The sequence below is a fragment of the Pseudophryne corroboree genome, chromosome 11 (assembly GCF_028390025.1).
Source record: "Pseudophryne corroboree isolate aPseCor3 chromosome 11, aPseCor3.hap2, whole genome shotgun sequence".
Classification (NCBI taxonomy): domain Eukaryota; kingdom Metazoa; phylum Chordata; class Amphibia; order Anura; family Myobatrachidae; genus Pseudophryne; species Pseudophryne corroboree.
This window is the reverse complement of record NC_086454.1, coordinates 63267740-63289399: the sequence shown is the minus strand read 5'-3', so window position 1 is coordinate 63289399 and position 21660 is coordinate 63267740. Positions and strand designations below refer to the sequence as shown.

At 36.9% G+C, this 21660-nt stretch overlaps 11 non-coding genes across 11 annotated transcripts; all 11 read right to left on the bottom strand.

Moving 5' to 3' along the window:
* Positions 1-1194: 1194 nt before the first annotated feature.
* On the bottom strand, positions 1195-1276 carry TRNAS-GCU (transfer RNA serine (anticodon GCU)). Its single transcript has one exon. It is a non-coding gene; the product is annotated as a tRNA-Ser (tRNA).
* A 755-nt stretch (positions 1277-2031) lies between these two features.
* On the bottom strand, positions 2032-2113 carry TRNAS-GCU (transfer RNA serine (anticodon GCU)). Its single transcript has one exon. It is a non-coding gene; the product is annotated as a tRNA-Ser (tRNA).
* A 2315-nt stretch (positions 2114-4428) lies between these two features.
* Positions 4429-4510, bottom strand: TRNAS-GCU (transfer RNA serine (anticodon GCU)). Its single transcript has one exon. It is a non-coding gene; the product is annotated as a tRNA-Ser (tRNA).
* A 1559-nt stretch (positions 4511-6069) lies between these two features.
* Positions 6070-6151, bottom strand: TRNAS-GCU (transfer RNA serine (anticodon GCU)). Its single transcript has one exon. It is a non-coding gene; the product is annotated as a tRNA-Ser (tRNA).
* A 754-nt stretch (positions 6152-6905) lies between these two features.
* Positions 6906-6987, bottom strand: TRNAS-GCU (transfer RNA serine (anticodon GCU)). Its single transcript has one exon. It is a non-coding gene; the product is annotated as a tRNA-Ser (tRNA).
* A 767-nt stretch (positions 6988-7754) lies between these two features.
* TRNAS-GCU (transfer RNA serine (anticodon GCU)) lies at positions 7755-7836 on the bottom strand. Its single transcript has one exon. It is a non-coding gene; the product is annotated as a tRNA-Ser (tRNA).
* A 1592-nt stretch (positions 7837-9428) lies between these two features.
* Positions 9429-9510, bottom strand: TRNAS-GCU (transfer RNA serine (anticodon GCU)). Its single transcript has one exon. It is a non-coding gene; the product is annotated as a tRNA-Ser (tRNA).
* A 767-nt stretch (positions 9511-10277) lies between these two features.
* On the bottom strand, positions 10278-10359 carry TRNAS-GCU (transfer RNA serine (anticodon GCU)). The gene has a single exon. It is a non-coding gene; the product is annotated as a tRNA-Ser (tRNA).
* Positions 10360-11967: 1608 nt separating this feature from the next.
* Positions 11968-12049, bottom strand: TRNAS-GCU (transfer RNA serine (anticodon GCU)). Its single transcript has one exon. It is a non-coding gene; the product is annotated as a tRNA-Ser (tRNA).
* Positions 12050-13663: 1614 nt separating this feature from the next.
* Positions 13664-13745, bottom strand: TRNAS-GCU (transfer RNA serine (anticodon GCU)). Its single transcript has one exon. It is a non-coding gene; the product is annotated as a tRNA-Ser (tRNA).
* Positions 13746-15368: 1623 nt separating this feature from the next.
* Positions 15369-15450, bottom strand: TRNAS-GCU (transfer RNA serine (anticodon GCU)). Its single transcript has one exon. It is a non-coding gene; the product is annotated as a tRNA-Ser (tRNA).
* Between the last annotated feature and the right edge of the window lie 6210 nt (positions 15451-21660).

The window sequence follows — 21660 nt, the reverse complement described above, 5'->3', positions numbered from 1 at the left end:
TTTAGAGTTTGCTGTCACTGTAATGTAAACAAGAAAATTATGCAGGAATAAGGTTTAACCTATATTAAGGGCTCTGCTGTAAAAAATTTTTAACTGCATCCCATATCAGTTTAACAAAGCCCAAGAAATGTCATAGACTTTAATTATCTAAACATAAATCATTTTAACCTATACTTGTGAGCTAATCCACCATCATGGGGAAATATAGCATTTGAAAAATAAATTCTAAATAGTAGTATTAACATTGCATGTTCAAATATCAAGACACTTGCTCATGTTTACCATCTTAAAGTAGACTTCTTGTTTTGACTTGTTTATTTTGGCCATTTTTGTGTCAGCTTCACTTGTTGGTTTATGAAGCAGTATTTGGGATTTGAACCAATGCGTGCAGAGCACAATGGATTAGCAATCCATTGCCTTAACCACTCGGCCACCTCGTCTCACTGGTATGCAGTCTGGCAAACTTTCCAACACCACTTGTTATACTTCAAAGTCAATTCTTTATGTTCTTGTAGATTGTGTCATTTTCACAATCACGAGCTTGATAGTAAGTCGATTTTCAACCATCCTTGGCTTTAGGAACATTTATTTAATTTTTACCGATACTTGTGAACAAATCCACCATCATCCACCTCACAAACAAAAATGATTTTTAATACTTCTGGCCAATAACATGACCTTCTCTGTAAAAGTAATGTATTAATTTTCACTAAATGTGTTCTATGCTTGTCTTTAATGAAGTGACAGATTATGTTACATGAGTTACAGTAATTTCAAATCTCTGCAAATATTACAAACATCACCATTTAGAGTTTGCTGTCACTTTAATGTAAACAAGAAAATTAAGCAGGAATAAGGTTTAACCTATATTAAGGGCTCTGCTGTAAAAAATTTTAACTGCATCCAATATCAGTTTAACAAAGCCCAAGAAATGTCATAGACTTTAATTATCTAAACATAAATCATTTTAACCTATACTTGTGAGCTAATCCACCATCACGGGGAAATAAAGCATTTGCAAAATAAATTATAGATAGTAGTATTGACATTGCATGTTCAAATATCAAGACACTTGCTCATGTTTACCATCTTAAAGTAGACTTCTTAATTTGACTTGTTTATTTTGGCCATTTGTGTGTCAACTTTTGTAGCAGTATTTGTAAAAATGCCTCTTCTACCTAAAAAGCATTGTGACGACGAGGATGGGATTTGAGCCCATGCTTGCAGAGCATAATGGATTAGCAGTCCATCGCCTTAGCCACTTGGCCACCTTGTCTCACTGGTATGCAATCTGGCAAACTTTCCAACACCACTTGTTATATTTCAAAGTCAATTCTTTATGTTCTTGTAGATTGTGTCATTTTCACAATCACGAGCTTGATAGTAAGTCGACTTTCAACCATCCTTGGCTTTAGGAACATTTATTTAATTTTAACCGATACTTGTGAACAAATCCACCATCATCCACCTCACAAACAAAAATGATTTTTAATACTTCTGGCCAATAACATGACCTTCTCTGTAAAAGTAATGTATTAATTTTCACTAAATGTGTTCTATGCTTGTCTTTAATGAAGAGACAGACTATGGTACATGAGTTACAGTAATTTGAAATCTCTGCAAATATTACAAACATCACCAATTAGAGTTTGCTGTCACTGTAATGTAAACAAGAAAATTATGCAGGAATAAGGTTTAACCTATATTAAGGGCTCTGCTGTAAAAAAAATTTAACTGCACCCCATATCAGTTTAACAAAGCCCAAGAAATGTCATAGACTTTAATTATCTAAACATAAATTATTTTAACCTATACTTGTGAGCTAATCCACCATCATGGGGAAATGAAGCATTTGCAAAATAAATTCTAGATAGTAGTTTTGACGTTGCATGTTCAAATATCAAGACACTTGCTCATGTTTACCATCTTAAAGTAGACTTCTTTATTTTGGCCATTTTTGTGTCAGCTTCACTTGTTGGTTTATGAAGCAGTATTTGTAAAAATGCCTCTTCTACCTAAAGAGCATTGTGACGACGAGGATGGGATTTGAACCCATGCGTGCAGAGCATAATGGATTAGCAGTCCATCGCCTTAGCCACTTGGCCACCTTGTCTCACTGGTATGCAATCTGGCAAACTTTCCAACACCACTTGTTATATTTCAAAGTCAATTCTTTATGTTCTTGTAGATTGTGTCATTTTCACAATCATGAGCTTGATAGTAAGTCGACTTTCAACCATCCTTGGCTTTAGGAACATTTATTTAATTTTAACCGATACTTGTGAACAAATCCACCATCATCCACCTCACAAACAAAAATGATTTTTAATACTTCTGGCCAATAACATGACCTTCTCTGTAAAAGTAATGTATTAATTTTCACTAAATGTGTTCTATGCTTGTCTTTAATGAAGTGACAGACAGAGCCGGCCATAGGCATAGGCAAACTAGGCAATTGAGTAGGGCATTTGATATGCCTAGAGGCATCAGCAGCTTCTGCTGATTAAAATGATATGCGGCATGCCTATATTCTGTGTGTAGCATTTCATATGCAGATACAGCCACAGTCTCACACAGTATATAGGCATGCTGCATATCATTTTAATCAGCAGAAGCTGCTTGTGCATCCTAGCCACATACCAATGCATATAAGATGCATTTTCATAAAAAAAAGGTGCCAGATGTTAGCATTGAGGCAAGATTTATGAGGACATATCTGTAGCCAAGCAGAGGTCACAGTGTTAATGGCAGTGGGAGTGCTGTGTGCATGTGAGTGGGTTGGTTGTGCAGTAGTGTTCAGAATATGTGTAAGGAGCTTTATGTTTGTCATGTAAAAATGCATTAATATTGTGCAAGGGGCACTATGTGTGTCATTATGTGTATAAGGGCATTAATAATGTGCGGCATATGTGTAAGGGACATTATGTGTAAAAGGGCATTAATAAAGGTTGTCATAATGTGTAAGGTGCATTATGGTTATAAGGCCATTAATAATGTGTCTCATATGTGTAAGGGGCATTACTGTGTGGCATTATGTGTATAAGGTGCTCTACTATGTGGTGTTGCGTATAGAAAGGGCACTACTGTGTCATCTAATGTGAAAAAAGAGCAATAGGGTGTGGTGTAATGTGAATAAGGAGTAATTCAGTGTGACTGTGATGTAATGTGAATAAGGGGCTCTACTGTGAGGAGTAACGTTTATAAGGTAAAGTGATACTACTGTGGGATGTAAAATTAATTATGGACACTATCGCATGATCAAATGTGAATAAAGTTGCAGTACTGTGTGGCGTAATTGGGGTTACTATTGTGTGGCCATGCCCCTTGTCAGCAAAAACACACCCCTTTTTGGGGCTGTGCGCCAAATGTGCTAACTGTTCTTATTTAAAATATAGGGGGCTACAAACACCAAAATAAGGACTGCTATGGGTGAGGGGTGGTGGTGCTGGGAAAGAGGTGCAAGCTCAGTGGCGGAACCAGCGGTGGTGCTAGGGGGCACCAGCCAAAATCTTGCCTAGGGCATCATATTGGTTAGGGCCAGCTCTGGTGACAGACTATGTTACATGAGTTACAGTAATTTCAAATCTCTGCAAATATTACAAACATCACCAATTAGAGTTTGCTGTCACTGTAATGTAAACAAGAAAATTATGCAGGAATAAGGTTTAACCTATATTAAGGGCTCTGCTGTAAAAAATTTTTAACTGCACTCCATATCAGTTTAACAAAGCCCAAGAAATGTCATAGACTTTAATTATCTAAACATAAATTCTTTTAACCTATACTTGTGAGCTAATCCACCATCATGGGGAAATAAAGCATTTGCATAATAAATTCTAGATAGCAGTACAGGTTGAGTCTCCCTTATCCAAAATGCTTGGGACCAGAGGTATTTTGGATATGGGATTTTTCCGTATTTTGGAATAATTGCATACCATAATGAGATATCATGGTGATGGGACCTAAATCTAAGCACATAATGCATTTATGTTACATATACACCTTATACACACAGCCTGAAGGTCATTTTAGCCAATATATTTTGTAACTTTGTACATTAAACAAAGTGTGTCTACATTCACACAATTCATTTATGTTTCATATACACCTTATACACACAGCCTGAAGGTCATTTAATACAATATCTTTAATAACTTTGTGTATTAAACAAAGTTTGTGTACATTGAGCCATCAAAAAACAAAGTTTTCACTATCTCACTCTCAGTCAAAAAAGTCCGTATTTCGGAATATTTGGATATGGGATACTCAACCTGTATTGACATTGCATGTTCAAATATCAAGACACTTGCTCATGTTTACCATCTTAAAGTAGACTTCTTTATTTTGGCCATTTTTGTGTCAGCTTCACTTGTTGGTTTATGAAGCAGTATTTGTAAAACTGCCTCTTCTACCTAAATAACATTGTGACGACAAGGATGGAATTTGAACCCATGCGTGCAGAGCACAATGGATTAGCAGGCTATCGCTTTAACCACTCGGCCACCTCGTCTCACTAGTATGCAATCTGGCAATCTTTCCAACACCACTTGTTATACTTCAAAGTCAATTCTTTATGTTCTTGTAGATTGTGTAATTTTCACAATCACGAGCTTGATAGTAAGTTGACTTTCAACCATCCTTGGCTTTAGGAACATTTATTTAATTTTAACCGATACTTGTGAACAAATCCACCATCATCCACATCACAAACAAAAATTATTTTTAATACTTCTGGCCAATAACATGACCTTCTCTGTAAAAGTAATGTTTTAATTTTCACTAAATGTGTTCTATGCTTTTCTTTAATGAAGTGACAGACTATGTTACATGAGTTACAGTAATTTCAAATCTCTGCAAATATTACAAACATCACCATTTAGAGTTTGCTGTCACTGTAATGTAAACAAGAAAATTATGCAGGAATAAGGTTTAACCTATATTAAGGGCTCTGCTGTAAAAAAAATTTAACTGCATCCCATATCAGTTTAACAAAGCCCAAGAAATGTCATAGACTTTAATTATCTAAACATAAATCATTTTAACCTATACTTGTGAGCTAATCCACCATCATGGGGAAATAAAGCATTTGAAAAATAAATTCTAAATAGTAGTATTGACACTGCATGTTCAAATATCATGACACTTGCTCATGTTTACCATCTTAAAGTAGACTTCTTGATTCGACTTGTTTATTTTAGCCATTTTTGTGTCAGCTTCACTTGTTGGTTTATGAAGCAGTATTTGGGATTTGAACCCATGCATGCAGAGAACAATGGATTAGCAATCCATTGCCTTAACCACTCGGCCACCTCGTCTCACTGGTATGCAATCTGGCAAACTTTCCAACACCACTTGTTATACTTCAAAGTCAATTCTTTATGTTCTTGTAGATTGTGTGATTTTCACAATCACGAGCTTGATAGTAAGTCGACTTTCAACCATCCTTGGCTTTAGGAACATTTATTTAATTTTAACCGATACTTGTGAACAAATCCACCATCATCCACCTCACAAACAAAAATGATTTTTAATACTTCTGGCCAATAACATGACCTTCTCTGTAAAAGTAATGTATTAATTTTCACTAAATGTTTTCTATGCTTGTCTTTAATGAAGTGACAGATTATGTTACATGAGTTACAGTAATTTCAAATCTCTGCAAATATTACAAACATCACCATTTAGAGTTTGCTGTCACTTTAATGTAAACAAGAAAATTAAGCAGGAATAAGGTTTAACCTATATTAAGGGCTCTGCTGTAAAAATTTTTAACTGCATCCAATATCAGTTTAACAAAGCCCAAGAAATGTCATAGACTTTAATTATCTAAACATAAATCATTTTAACCTATACTTGTGAGCTAATCCACCATCATGGTGAAATAAAGCATTTGCAAAATAAATTCTAGATAGTAGTATTGATATTGCATGTTCAAATATCAAAACACTTGCTCATGTTTACCATCTTAAAGTAGTCTTCTTGATTTGACTTTTTTATTTTGGCCATTTGTGTGTCAACTTTTGTAGCAGTATTTTTAAAAATGCCTTTTCTACCTAAAAAGCATTGTGACGACGAGGATGGGATTTGAACCCATGCGTGCAGAGCATAATGGATTAGCAGTCCATCGCCTTAGCCACTTGGCCACCTTGTCTCACTGGTATGCAGTTTTGCAAACTTTCCAACACCACTTGTTATGTTTCAAGTCAATTCTTTATGTTCTTGTAGATTGTGTCATTTTCACAATCACGAGCTTGATAGTAAGTCGACTTTCAACCATCCTTGGCTTTAGGAACATTTATTTAATTTTAACCGATACTTGTGAACAAATCCACCATCATCCACCTCACAAACAAAAATGATTTTTAATACTTCTGGCCAATAACATGACCTTCTCTGTAAAAGTAATGTATTAATTTTCACTAAATGTGTTCTATGCTTGTCTTTAATGAAGAGACAGACTATGTTACATGAGTTACAGTAATTTGAAATCTCTGCAAATATTACAAACATCACCAATTAGAGTTTGCTGTCACTGTAATGTAAACAAGAAAATTATGCAGGAATAAGGTTTAACCTATATTAAGGGCTCTGCTGTAAAAAAAATTTAACTGCACCCCATATCAGTTTAACAAAGCCCAAGAAATGTCATAGACTTTAATTATCTAAACATAAATTATTTTAACCTATACTTGTGAGCTAATCCACCATCATGGGGAAATAAAGCATTTGCAAAATAAATTCTAGATAGTAGTATTGATATTGCATGTTCAAATATCAAGACCCTTGATCATGTTTACCATCTTAAAGTAGACTTCTTTATTTTGGCCATTTTTGAGTCAGCTTCACTTGTTGGTTTATGAAGCAGTATTTGTAAAAATGCCTCTTCTACCTAAAGAGCATTGTGACGACAAGGATGGGATTTTAACCCATGCGTGCAGAGCACAATGGATTAGCAGGCTATCGCCTTAACCACTCGGCCACCTCGTTTCACTAGTACGCAATCTGGCAATCTTTCCAACACCACTTGTTATACTTCAAAGTCAATTCTTTATGTTTTTGTAGATTGTGTCATTTTCACAATCACGAGCTTGATAGTAAGTCGACTTTCAACCATCCTTGGCTTTAGGAACATTTATTTAATTTTAACCGATACTTGTGAACAAATTCACCATCATCCACCTCACAAACAAAAATTATTTTTAATACTTCTGGCCAATAACATGACCTTCTCTGTAAAAGTAATGTATTAATTTTCACTAAATGAGTTCTATGCTTTTCTTTAATGAAGTGACAGATTATGTTACATGAGTTACAGTAATTTCAAATCTCTGAAAATATTACAAACATCACCATTTAGAGTTTGCTGTCACTGTAATGTAAACAAGAAAATTAAGCAGGAATAAGGTTTAACCTATATTAAGGGCTCTGCTGTAAAACATTTTAACTGCATCCCATATCAGTTTAACAAAGCCCAAGAAATGTCATAGACTTTAATTATCTAAACATAAATCATTTTAACCTATACTTGTGAGCTAATCCACCATCATGGGGAAATAAAGCATTTGCAAAATAAATTCTAGATAGTAGTATTGACATTGCATGTTCAAATATCAAGACACTTGCTCATGTTTACCATCTTAAAGTAGACTTCTTGATTTGACTTTTTTATTTTGTCCATTTTTGTGTCAGCTTCACTTGTTGGTTTATGAAGCAGTATTTGTAAAAAAGCCTCTTCTACCTAAAGAGCATTGTGACGACAAGGATGGGATTTGAACCCATGCGTGCAGAGCTCAATAGATTAGCAATCCATTGCCTTAACCAATCGGCCACCTCGTCTCACTGGTATGCAATCTGTCAAACTTTCCAACACCACTTGTTATACTTCAAAGTCAATTCTTTATGTTTTTGTAGATTGTGTCATTTTCACAATCACGAGCTTGATAGTAAGTCGACTTTCAACCATCCTTGGCTTTAGGAACATTTATTTAATTTTAACCGATACTTGTGAACAAATCCACCATCATCCACCTCACAAACAAAAATGATTTTTAATACTTCTGGCCAATAACATGACCTTCTCTGTAAAAGTAATGTATTAATTTTCACTAAATGTGTTCTATGCTTGTCTTTAATGAAGTGACAGACTATGTTACATGAGTTACAGAAATTTCACATCTCTGCAAATATTACAAACATCACCATTTAGAGTTTGCTGTCACTGTAATGTAAACAAGAAAATTATGCAGGAATAAGGTTTAACCTATATTAAGGGCTCTGCTGTAAAAAATTTTTAACTGCATCCCATATCAGTTTAACAAATCCCAAGAAATGTCATAGACTTTAATTATCTAAACATAAATCATTTTAACCTATACTTGTGAGCTAATCCACCATCATGGGGAAATAAAGCATTTGCAAAATAAATTCTAGATAGTAGTATTGACATTGCAAGTTCAAATATCAAGACACTTGCTCATGTTTACCATCTTAAAGTAGACTACTTGATTTAACTTGTTTATTTTGGACATTTGTGTGTCAGCTTTTGTAGCAGTATTTGTAAAAATGCTTCTTCTACCTAATAACCATTGTGACAACAGGGATGGGATTTGAACCCTTGCGTGCAGAGCACAATGGATTAGCAGTCTATCGCCTTAACCACTCGGCCACCTCTTCTCACTGGTATACAATCTGGTAAACATTCCAACACCACTTGTTATACTTCAAAGTCAATTCTTTATGTTCTTGTAGATTGTGTCATTTTCACAATCACGAGCTTGATAGCAAGTCGACTTTCAACCATCCTTGGCTTTAGGAACATTTATTTAATTTTAACCGATACTTGTGAACAAATCCACCATCATCCACCTCACAAACAAAAATGATTTTTAATACTTCTGGCCAATAACATGACCTTCTCTGTAAAAGTAATGTATTAATTTTCACTAAATGTGTTCTATGCTTGTCTTTAATGAAGTGACAGACTATGTTACATGAGTTACAGTAATTTGAAATCTCTGCAAATATTACAAACATCACCAATTAGAGTTTGCTGTCACTGTAATGTAAACAAGAAAATTATGCAGGAATAAGGTTTAACCTATATTAAGGGCTCTGCTGTAAAAAAAATTTAACTGCACCCCATATCAGTTTAACAAAGCCCAAGAAATGTCATAGACTTTAATTATCTAAACATAAATTATTTTAACCTATACTTGTGAGCTAATCCACCATCATGGGGAAATAAAGCATTTGCAAAATAAATTCTAGATAGTAGTATTGATATTGCATGTTCAAATATCAAGACCCTTGATCATGTTTACCATCTTAAAGTAGACTTCTTTATTTTGGCCATTTTTGAGTCAGCTTCACTTGTTGGTTTATGAAGCAGTATTTGTAAAAATGCCTCTTCTACCTAAAGAGCATTGTGACGACAAGGATGGGATTTTAACCCATGCGTGCAGAGCACAATGGATTAGCAGGCTATCGCCTTAACCACTCGGCCACCTCGTTTCACTAGTACGCAATCTGGCAATCTTTCCAACACCACTTGTTATACTTCAAAGTCAATTCTTTATGTTTTTGTAGATTGTGTCATTTTCACAATCACGAGCTTGATAGTAAGTCGACTTTCAACCATCCTTGGCTTTAGGAACATTTATTTAATTTTAACCGATACTTGTGAACAAATTCACCATCATCCACCTCACAAACAAAAATTATTTTTAATACTTCTGGCCAATAACATGACCTTCTCTGTAAAAGTAATGTATTAATTTTCACTAAATGAGTTCTATGCTTTTCTTTAATGAAGTGACAGATTATGTTACATGAGTTACAGTAATTTCAAATCTCTGAAAATATTACAAACATCACCATTTAGAGTTTGCTGTCACTGTAATGTAAACAAGAAAATTAAGCAGGAATAAGGTTTAACCTATATTAAGGGCTCTGCTGTAAAACATTTTAACTGCATCCCATATCAGTTTAACAAAGCCCAAGAAATGTCATAGACTTTAATTATCTAAACATAAATCATTTTAACCTATACTTGTGAGCTAATCCACCATCATGGGGAAATAAAGCATTTGCAAAATAAATTCTAGATAGTAGTATTGACATTGCATGTTCAAATATCAAGACACTTGCTCATGTTTACCATCTTAAAGTAGACTTCTTGATTTGACTTTTTTATTTTGTCCATTTTTGTGTCAGCTTCACTTGTTGGTTTATGAAGCAGTATTTGTAAAAAAGCCTCTTCTACCTAAAGAGCATTGTGACGACAAGGATGGGATTTGAACCCATGCGTGCAGAGCTCAATAGATTAGCAATCCATTGCCTTAACCAATCGGCCACCTCGTCTCACTGGTATGCAATCTGTCAAACTTTCCAACACCACTTGTTATACTTCAAAGTCAATTCTTTATGTTTTTGTAGATTGTGTCATTTTCACAATCACGAGCTTGATAGTAAGTCGACTTTCAACCATCCTTGGCTTTAGGAACATTTATTTAATTTTAACCGATACTTGTGAACAAATCCACCATCATCCACCTCACAAACAAAAATGATTTTTAATACTTCTGGCCAATAACATGACCTTCTCTGTAAAAGTAATGTATTAATTTTCACTAAATGTGTTCTATGCTTGTCTTTAATGAAGTGACAGACTATGTTACATGAGTTACAGAAATTTCACATCTCTGCAAATATTACAAACATCACCATTTAGAGTTTGCTGTCACTGTAATGTAAACAAGAAAATTATGCAGGAATAAGGTTTAACCTATATTAAGGGCTCTGCTGTAAAAAAATTTTAACTGCATCCCATATCAGTTTAACAAATCCCAAGAAATGTCATAGACTTTAATTATCTAAACATAAATCATTTTAACCTATACTTGTGAGCTAATCCACCATCATGGGGAAATAAAGCATTTGCAAAATAAATTCTAGATAGTAGTATTGACATTGCAAGTTCAAATATCAAGACACTTGCTCATGTTTACCATCTTAAAGTAGACTACTTGATTTAACTTGTTTATTTTGGACATTTGTGTGTCAGCTTTTGTAGCAGTATTTGTAAAAATGCTTCTTCTACCTAATAACCATTGTGACAACAGGGATGGGATTTGAACCCTTGCGTGCAGAGCACAATGGATTAGCAGTCTATCGCCTTAACCACTCGGCCACCTCTTCTCACTGGTATACAATCTGGTAAACATTCCAACACCACTTGTTATACTTCAAAGTCAATTCTTTATGTTCTTGTAGATTGTGTCATTTTCACAATCACGAGCTTGATAGCAAGTCGACTTTCAACCATCCTTGGCTTTAGGAACATTTATTTAATTTTAACCCAAACTTGTGAACAAATACACCATCACCCACCTCACAAATAAAAATGATTTTTAATACTTCTGGCCAATAACATGACCTTCTCTGTAAAAGTAATGTATTAATTTTCACTAAATGTGTTCTATGCTTGTCTTTAATGAAGTGACAGACTATGTTACATGAGTTACAGTAATTTGAAATCTCTGCAAATATTACAAACATCACCATTTAGAGTTTGCTGTCACTGTAATGTAAACAAGAAAATTATGCAGGAATAAGGTTTACCTATATTAAGGGCTTTTCTCTGCTGTAAATTTTTTTAACTGCATCCCATATCAGTTTAACAAAGCCCAAAAAATATCATAGACTTTAATTAACTAAACATAAATCATTTTAACCTATATTTGTGAGCTAATCCACCATCATGGGGAAATAAAGCATTTGCAAAATAAATTCTAGATAGTAGTATTGACATTGCATGTTCAAATATCAAGACACTTGCTCATGTTTACCATCTTAAAGTAGACTTCTTGATTTGACTTGTTTATTTTGGCCATTTGTGTGTCAGCTTCACTTGTTGGTTTCTGAAGCAGTAATTGTAAAAATGCCTTTTCTAACTAAAAAGCATTGTTACGACAAGGATGGGATTTGAACCCATGCTTACAGAGCACAATGGATTAGCAGTCCATCGCCTTAACCACTCGGCCACCTCGTCTCACTGGTATGCAATCTGGCAAACTTTCCAACACCACTTGTTATACTTCAAAGTCAATTCTTTATGTTCTTGTAGATTGTGTCATTTTCACAATCACAAGCTTGATAGCAAGTGAACTTTCAACCATACTTGGCTTTAGGAACATTTATTTAATTATAACCGATACTTGTGAACGAATCCACCATCATCCACCTCACAAACAAAAATTTTTTTTTAATACTTCTGGCCAATAACAAGACCTTCTCTGTAAAAGTAATGTATTAATTATCACTAAATGTGTTCTATGCTTGTCTTTAATGGAGTGACAGACTGTGTTACATGAGTTACAGTAATTTGAAATCTCTGCAAATATTACAAACATCATCATTTAGAGTTTGCTGTCTCTGTAATGTAAACAAGAAAATTATGCAGGAATAAGGTTTAACCTATATTAAGGGCTTTTCTCTGCTGTTCAATTTTTTAACTGCATCCCATATCAGTTTAACAAAGCCCAAGAAATGTCATAGACTTTAATTAACCAGACATAAATCATTTTAACCTATACTTGAGAGATAATCCACCATCATGGGGATAAAAAGCATTTGCAAAATAAATTCTAGATAGTAGTATTGACATTGCATGTTCAAATATCAAGACACTTACTCATGTTTACCATCTTAAAGTAGACTTGTTTATTTTGGCTATTTGTGTGTCAGCTTCACTTGTTGGTTTATGAAGCAGTACTTGTAAAAATGCCCCTGCTACCTGAAGAGCATTGTGACGACACGGATGGGATTTGAACACATGCGTGCAGAGAACAATGGATTAGCAGTTCATCACCTTAACCATTCGGCCACCTCGTCTCACTGGTATGCATTCCGGCAAACTTTCCAACACCATTTGTTATACTTCAAAGTCAATTCTTTATGTTCTTGTAGATTGTGTCATTTTCACAATCACAAGCTTGATAGCAAGTGGACTTTCAACCATCCTTGGCTTTAGGAACATTTATTTAATTTTAACTGAAACTTGTGAACAAATCCACCATCACCCACCTCACAAACAAAAATGATTTTTAATACTTCTGGCCATTAACAAGACCTTCTCTGTAAAAGTAATGTATTAATAATCACTAAATGTGTTCTATGCTTGTCTTTAATGAAGTGACAGACTGTGTTACATGAGTTACAGTAATTTGAAATCTCTGCAAATATTACAATCATCACCATTTAGAGTTTGCTGTCACTGTAATATAAACAAGAAAATTATGCAGGAATAAGGTTTAACCTATATTAAGGGCTTTTCTCTGCTGTAAAATTTTTTAACTGCATCCCATATCAGATTAGCAAAGCCCAACAAATGTCATAGACTTTAATTAACTAGACATAAATCATTTGAAAATATACTTGTGAGCTAATCCACCATCATGGGGAAATAAAGAATTTGCAAAATAAATTCTAGATAGTAGTATTGACATTGCATGTTCAAATATCAAGACACTTGCTCATGTTTACCATCTTAAAGTAGACTTCTTGATTTGACTTGTTTATTTTGGCCATTTGTGTGTCAGCTTCACTTGTTGGTTTATGAAGCAGTATTTGTAAAATTGCCTATTCTACCTAAAGAGCATTGTGACAACAAGGATGGGATTTGAACCCATGAATGCAGAGCACAATGGATTAGCAGTCCATCGCCTTAACCACTTGGCCACCCCGTATCACTGGTATGCAATCTGGCAAACTTTCCAACACCACTTGTTATACTTCAAAGTCAATTCTTTATGTTCTTGTAGATTGTGTAATTTTCACAATCACGAGCTTGATAGCAAGTCGACTTTCAACCATCCTTGGCTTTAGGAACATTTATTTAATTTTAACCGATACTTGTGAATGAATCCACCATCACCCACCTCACAAACAAAAATGATTTTTAATACTTCTGGCCAATAACATGACCTTCTCTGTAAAAGTAATGTATTAATTTTCACTAAATGTGTTCTATGCTTGTCTTTAATGAAGTGACAGACTATGTTACATGAGCTACAGTAATTTGAAATCTCTGCAAATATTACAAACATCACCATTTCGAGTTTGCTGTCACTGTAATGTAAATAAGAAAATTATGCAGGAATAAGGTTTAACCTATATTAAGGGCTTTTCTCTGCTGTAAAAATTTTTTAACTGCTTCCCATGTCAGTTTAACAGCCCAAGAAATGTCATAGACTTTAATTATCTAAACATAAATAATTTTAACCTATACTTGTGAGCTAATTTACCATCATGGGGAAATAAAGCATTTGCAAAATAAATTCTAGATAGTAGTATTGACATTGCATGTTCAAATATCAAGACACTGGCTCATGTTTACCATCTTAAAGTAGACTTCTTGATTTGACTTGTTTATTTTGGCCATTTGTGTGTCAGTTTCACTTGTTGGTTTATGAAGCAGTAATTGTAATAATGCCTCTTCTTCCTAAAGAGCATTGTGACGACAAGGATGGGATTTGTACCCATGCGTGCAAAGAATATTTGATTAGTAGTCCATAGCCTTAACCACTCGGCCACCTCGTCTCACTGGTATGCAATCTGGCAAACTTTCCAACACCACTTGTTATACTTCAAAGTCAATTCTTTATGTTCTTGTAGATTGTGTCATTTTCACAATCACAAGCTTGATTGCAAGTCGACTTTCAACCATCCTTGGCTTTAGAAACATTTATTTAATTTTTACTGAAACTTGTGAACAAATCCACCATCACCCACCTCACAAACAAAAATTATTTTTAATACTTCTGGCCAATAACAAGACCTTCTCTGTAAAAGTAATGTATTAATTATCACTAAATGTGTTCTATGCTTGTCTTTAATGAAGTGACAGACTATGTAACATGAGTTACAGTAATTTGAAATCTGCAAATATTACAAACATCACCATTTAGAGTTTGCTGTCACTGTAATGTAAACAAGAAAATTATGCAGGAATAAAGTTTAACCTATATTAAGGGCTTTTCTCTGCTGTAAAATTTTTTAACTGCATCCCATATCAGTTTATCAAAGCCCAAGAAATGTCATAGACTTTAATTAACTAAACATAAATCAGTTTAACCTATACTTGTGAGCTAATCCACCATCATGGGGAAATAAAGCATTTGCAAAATAAATTCTAAATAGTAGTATTGACATTGCATGTTCAAATATCAAGACACTTGCTAACGTTTACCATCTTAAAGTAGACTTCTTGATTTGACTTGTTTATTTTGGCCCTTTGTTTGTCAGCTTCACTTGTTGGTTTCTGAAGCAGTAATTGTAAAAATGCCTTTTCTACCTAAAAAGCATTGTTACAACGAGGATGGGATTTGAACCCATGCGTGCAGAGCACAATGGATTAGCAATCCATCGCCTTAACCACTCGGCCACCTCATCTCACTGGTATGCACTCAGGCAAACTTTCCATCACCACTTGTTATACTTCAAAGTCAATTCTTTATGTTCTTGTAGATTGTGTCATTTTCACAATCACGGGCTTGATAGCAAGTCAACTTTCAACCATACTTGGCTTTAGGAAGATTTATTTAATTTTAACCGATACTTGTGAACGAATCCACCATCATCCACCTCACAAACAAAAATGATTTTTAATACTTCTGGCCAATAATAAGACCTTCTCTGTAAAAGTAATGTATTAATTATCACTAAATGTGTTCTATGCTTGTCTTTAATGAAGTGACAGACTGTGTTACATGAGTTACAGTAATTTGAAATCTCTGCAAATATTACAAACATCACCATTTAGAGTTTGCTGTCACTGTAATGTAAACAAGAAAATTATGCAGGAATAAGGTTTAACCTATATTAAGGGCTTTTCTCTGCTGTAAATTTTTTTAACTGCATCCCATATCAGTTTAACAAAGCCCAAGAAATGTCGTAGACTTTATTTAACTAGATATAAATCATTTTAACCTACAGATGTAGCCACCTTTATCTTGACTGTTTCTCCGCCGAGACGGGCGTTTAGTCACGCTAATGCGATAGCTGAGTTTAATCACAGGCAGGCGCGTTGAGGCGATCTAGATACTCATCATGCATTACACATCTCCACCACTGTGTGGCTAATGCTCCACTAATCCAGTACTTTCGATCGTACAGTATAGCGGCGGATTGATCTACAGCTCTGGCAATACTGTAGGCGTAACGGGAGGCGGTGGAAAAAGTATGGAGTACTGTATGTGTATGGAGACGCAACTACAGTAATTGTGTAAAAGGAAGAATGTACAGTACAATGTATAAACACCGTGCTTTTAAAATATATGACCGTCTGAGTTCGCTAATGCATAATGGGAATGGAGGACTAGCAGAAGGCGGAGGAAAACACCGTGCTTTACAAATGCGAGCGTCCGAGTCCTCTAAGGCATAAACCAACAGCAATGGGGCGGGGGGCGGGCGCTGTTTGCAGTACTTTCACACATGAAATTGGAAATCTCTCATGAGGCATCGTGGGCTAGGGGTGAAGGCTCCCACCTCCCTCGCTGGGGGTCCAGGGTTCGAGACCTGATGTGCTTTCTTTCTTTTTTTTTTTTTTTCTGTAATAATGCACTGTATTATTTTATTTACATTGTAAGACAGTCAATGGAAGGATGCACACAGGTTTCACATAAATCAAAGTACATCTGCAGGAGCGATTCTTTACGCTAAATGCACCTAAACAGCGGGAATGAAATGAGTGTATTCTGACGCTACCAACTGAGCAAAACAGTACTGTAGATCTTCAGCGTTTGTGTATTGCACAGGACCTGAATTTCCTCCCTGTGCAGGCCCCCAGGGGGGAAGGGCGATGGGGGTAGGGGGGAGACGATGGAAAATACTGTGCCTTTGAAATGCAATTACATGAGCGTCCGAGTACACTACGGCATACTGTAAACCAACACCAATGGGAAGGAAGTGCCAACCTTATTTTTAATGTGTTCCCGTGACATTCACTGTAACGTTTTTTTTTTTCTCCAATACAGTACATCCAATGGAAGGATGCACACAGGTTTCACATAAATCAAAGTACATCTGCAGGAGCGATTCTTTACGCTAAATGCAACCTACAGTACAGTACTGTAAGTGAGCAAAACAGTACTACAGTGGGCGTTTGTGTATTGCACATGACCTGCATTCCCTCCCTGTCTACTGCATGATCTGTGCAGGCTCCCATGGGGGAAGGGCAACAGGCTAGCAGGAGGCGGAGGAAAACACCGTGCTTTACAAATGCGAGCGTCCGAGTCCTCTAAGGCATAAACCAACAGCAATGGGGCGGGGGCCGGGCGCTGTTTGCAGTACTTTCACACATGAAATTTGAAATCTCTCATGAGGCATCGTGGGCTAGGGGTGAAGGCTCCCACCTCCCTCGCTGGGGGTCCAGGGTTCGAGACCTGATGTGCTTTCTTTCTTTCTTTTTTTTTTTCTGTAATAATGCACTGTATTATTTTATTTACATTGTAAGACAGTCAATGGAAGGATGCACACAGGTTTCACATAAATCAAAGTACATCTGCAGGAGCGATTCTTTACGCTAAATGCAACCTACAGTACAGTACTGTAAGTGAGCAAAACAGTACTACAGTGGGCGTTTGTGTATTGCACATGACCTGCATTCCCTCCCTGTCTACTGCATGATCTGTGCAGGCTCCCATGGGGGAAGGGCAACAGGCTAGCAGGAGGCGGAGGAAAACACCGTGCTTTACAAATGCGAGCGTCCGAGTCCTCTAAGGCATAAACCAACAGCAATGGGGCGGGGGCCGGGCGCTGTTTGCAGTACTTTCACACATGAAATTGGAAATCTCTCATGAGGCATCGTGGGCTAGGGGTGAAGGCTCCCACCTCCCTCGCTGGGGGTCCAGGGTTCGAGACCTGATGTGCTTTCTTTCTTTCTTTTTTTTTTTTTTTCTGTAATAATGCACTGTATTATTTTATTTACATTGTAAGACAGTCAATGGAAGGATGCACACAGGTTTCACATAAATCAAAGTACATCTGCAGGAGCGATTCTTTACGCTAAATGCACCTAAACAGCGGGAATGAAATGAGTGTATTCTGACGCTACCAACTGAGCAAAACAGTACTGTAGATCTTCAGCGTTTGTGTATTGCACAGGACCTGAATTTCCTCCCTGTGCAGGCCCCCAGGGGGGAAGGGCGATGGGGGTAGGGGGGAGACGATGGAAAATACTGTGCCTTTGAAATGCAATTACATGAGCGTCCGAGTACACTACGGCATACTGTAAACCAACACCAATGGGAAGGAAGTGCCAACCTTATTTTTAATGTGTTCCCGTGACATTCACTGTAACATTTTTTTTTTTCTCTCCAATACAGTACATCCAATGGAAGGATGCACACAGGTTTCACATAAATCAAAGTACATCTGCAGGAGCGATTCTTTACGCTAAATGCAACCTACAGTACAGTACTGTAAGTGAGCAAAACAGTACTACAGTGGGCGTTTGTGTATTGCACATGACCTGCATTCCCTCCCTGTCTACTGCATGATCTGTGCAGGCTCCCATGGGGGAAGGGCAACAGGCTAGCAGGAGGCGGAGGAAAACACTGTGCTTTACAAATGCGAGCGTCCGAGTCCTCTAAGGCATAAACCAACAGCAATGGGGCGGGGGCCGGGCGCTGTTTGCAGTACTTTCACACATGAAATTGGAAATCTCTCATGAGGCGTCGTGGGCTAGGGGTGAAGGCTCCCACCTCCCTCGCTGGGGGTCCAGGGTTCGAGACCTGATGTGCTTTCTTTCTTTTTTTTTCTTTTTTTTTTCTGTAATAATGCACTGTATTATTTTATTTACATTGTAAGACAGTCAATGGAAGGATGCACACAGGTTTCACATAAATCAAAGTACATCTGCAGGAGCGATTCTTTACGCTAAATGCACCTAAACAGCGGGAATGAAATGAGTGTATTCTGACGCTACCAACTGAGCAAAACAGTACTGTAGATCTTCAGCGTTTGTGTATTGCACAGGACCTGAATTTCCTCCCTGTGCAGGCCCCCAGGGGGGAAGGGCGATGGGGGTAGGGGGGAGACGATGGAAAATACTGTGCCTTTGAAATGCAATTACATGAGCGTCCGAGTACACTACGGCATACTGTAAACCAACACCAATGGGAAGGAAGTGCCAACCTTATTTTTAATGTGTTCCCGTGACATTCACTGTAACATTTTTTTTTTCTCTCCAATACAGTACATCCAATAGAAGGATGCACACAGGTTTCACATAAATCAAAGTACATCTGCAGGAGCGATTCTTTACGCTAAATGCAACCTACAGTACAGTACTGTAAGTGAGCAAAACAGTACTACAGTGGGCGTTTGTGTATTGCACATGACCTGCATTCCCTCCCTGTCTACTGCATGATCTGTGCAGGCTCCCATGGGGGAAGGGCAACAGGCTAGCAGGAGGCGGAGGAAAACACCGTGCTTTACAAATGCGAGCGTCCGAGTCCTCTAAGGCATAAACCAACTCCATATTTGAGCGCTGCCACGTGCTGGGAGTTCACGGTCGGCGGCCATTTTGTCACGTTGCTAAGCGATCCAGCTCGGTATACCGTAATGTGCATAGACCTCGCTTATCCCAGTGTAATTGAGCTAGGGGATTGTGACGCTCCTTCAGCATTGCCCCCTGGAGTGTGAAATGTATGCCATACTGTATCTCACTACATATCCGAGCGCTGCCACGTGCTGGGAGTTCACGGTCGGCGGCCATTTTGTCAGGTTGCTAAGCGATCCAGCTTGGTATACCGTAATGTGCATAGACCTCGCTTATCCCAATGTAATTGAGCTAGGGGATTGTGACGCTCCTTCAGCATTGCCCCCTGGACTGTGAAATGTATGTCATACTGTATCTCACTACATATCCGAACGCTGCCACCTGCTGGGAGTTCACGGTCGGCGGCCATTTTGTCAGGTTGCTAAGCGATCCAGCTTGGTATACCGTAATGTGCATAGACCTCGCTTATCCCGGTGTAATTGAGCTAGGGGATTGTGACGCTCCTTCAGCATTGCCCCCTGGACTGTGAAATGTATGCCATACTGTATCTCACTACATATCCGAGCGCTGCCACGTGCTGGGGGTTCACGGTCGGTGGCCATTTTTAGTGTGCATAGAACTCGCTTATCCACATAGGCCCCTGTGTTTTTAACTACTACTGTATATTGAGATGCACATTTCTAGGCCTACAGTATTTAATATACAGTAAGCAGCATTGTTGTTAGGCAATAATTGAAGAATTTACATACAGTACTGACATGTACTGTATGTAATGCTTGTACATCATGTCAGTCGACCCTTATGCTGTACACTACTGTAAGTCTCACAGGGCCCATGCACTTCCAAGGAGGGTTATTTACTGTATCTGTTTCATACAGGAAACTAATTGCAGTCCATAACACTGAAGTGGTATTTTCAGTACTGTACAGTATACAATACTTAAATTTGAACATCAGGTACTGGATAGTAAACATGTACAGTATTAACTTCTATCATAAAACTCTTATGCATTTTCAGATGTGTAAATTTTAGACTACAGTATTCACAAATGTTTTTTCTCCATACAGGAATTATAGTTGGACAACATGCCAGTAACTATCAACAAAACGATGAGCAAGATAATCGCCAACATGAAAAAAGAAAATAAAACCATCAAAGAGATCCATGCATGGCTCAAGGAAAGTGGCATTATAGTCACTTTAGAAACGGTGCGCTATCATGCATTCGAGAGAACAACGCCCAGATTTGTATTTCCTACAAAATGCACATGGTACGTACTGTACACTACTGTAATGTTTAAATGACTTGCTTTATACCATAAACAATTTTTTGGAAATAAAATAAAAACTTCATCAATTGTAACTGTGATTGTGCTGTTCATGAATTCATATTTTTCATACTGTATTGTACTGTAGGAGAGTGCAACAAATTGTGGAGGAACTAACTCGTGAGGATGATGAGCGTACTGCTTTGCAAATAAAACGAATTCTCCATTCCAAGTATGACCTGGACATATCGGCCACCAGCATCAGAAGGATGCGACGGAAAATGGGATGGACCTTTGGCGCAACAAGGTAAAATACTGAAAGCAGTATAAACCATACAGTAAATGCACTGTTAATAATCCCTTGATACGTGATATAACAATGCCATAAATCATTATACAGAGTGTGTGCTTTATACTATATACAGTATGTGTGTGTGTATATACTGTATATATTCTATCCCAAAAGAGATACCTACTGTATAGGCACTCAGAGACAGCAATGAAGCATTGCCGGCTTATTGTGATGATTACATACTGTATACTGTGTGTGTGTGTGTGTGTGTGTGTGTGTGTGTGTGTGTGTGTGTGTGTGTGTGTGTGTATGTACAGTATGTATATATATATTACTCTGTATGTACCTTAATGTACTGTATGTACAGTTTAATGTATACAGTAGGTATATAATACAGTATACTGCACATACAGTCTACTGTATATACAGTAATCTGTAAATCTGTAATTTCATAACTGTATCTGATTTCATTATTTTTGGCTCTTCACAGGATATCTCCAATGATAAGAGATGTGAATAAAGAAAAGAGAGTGGAACAGG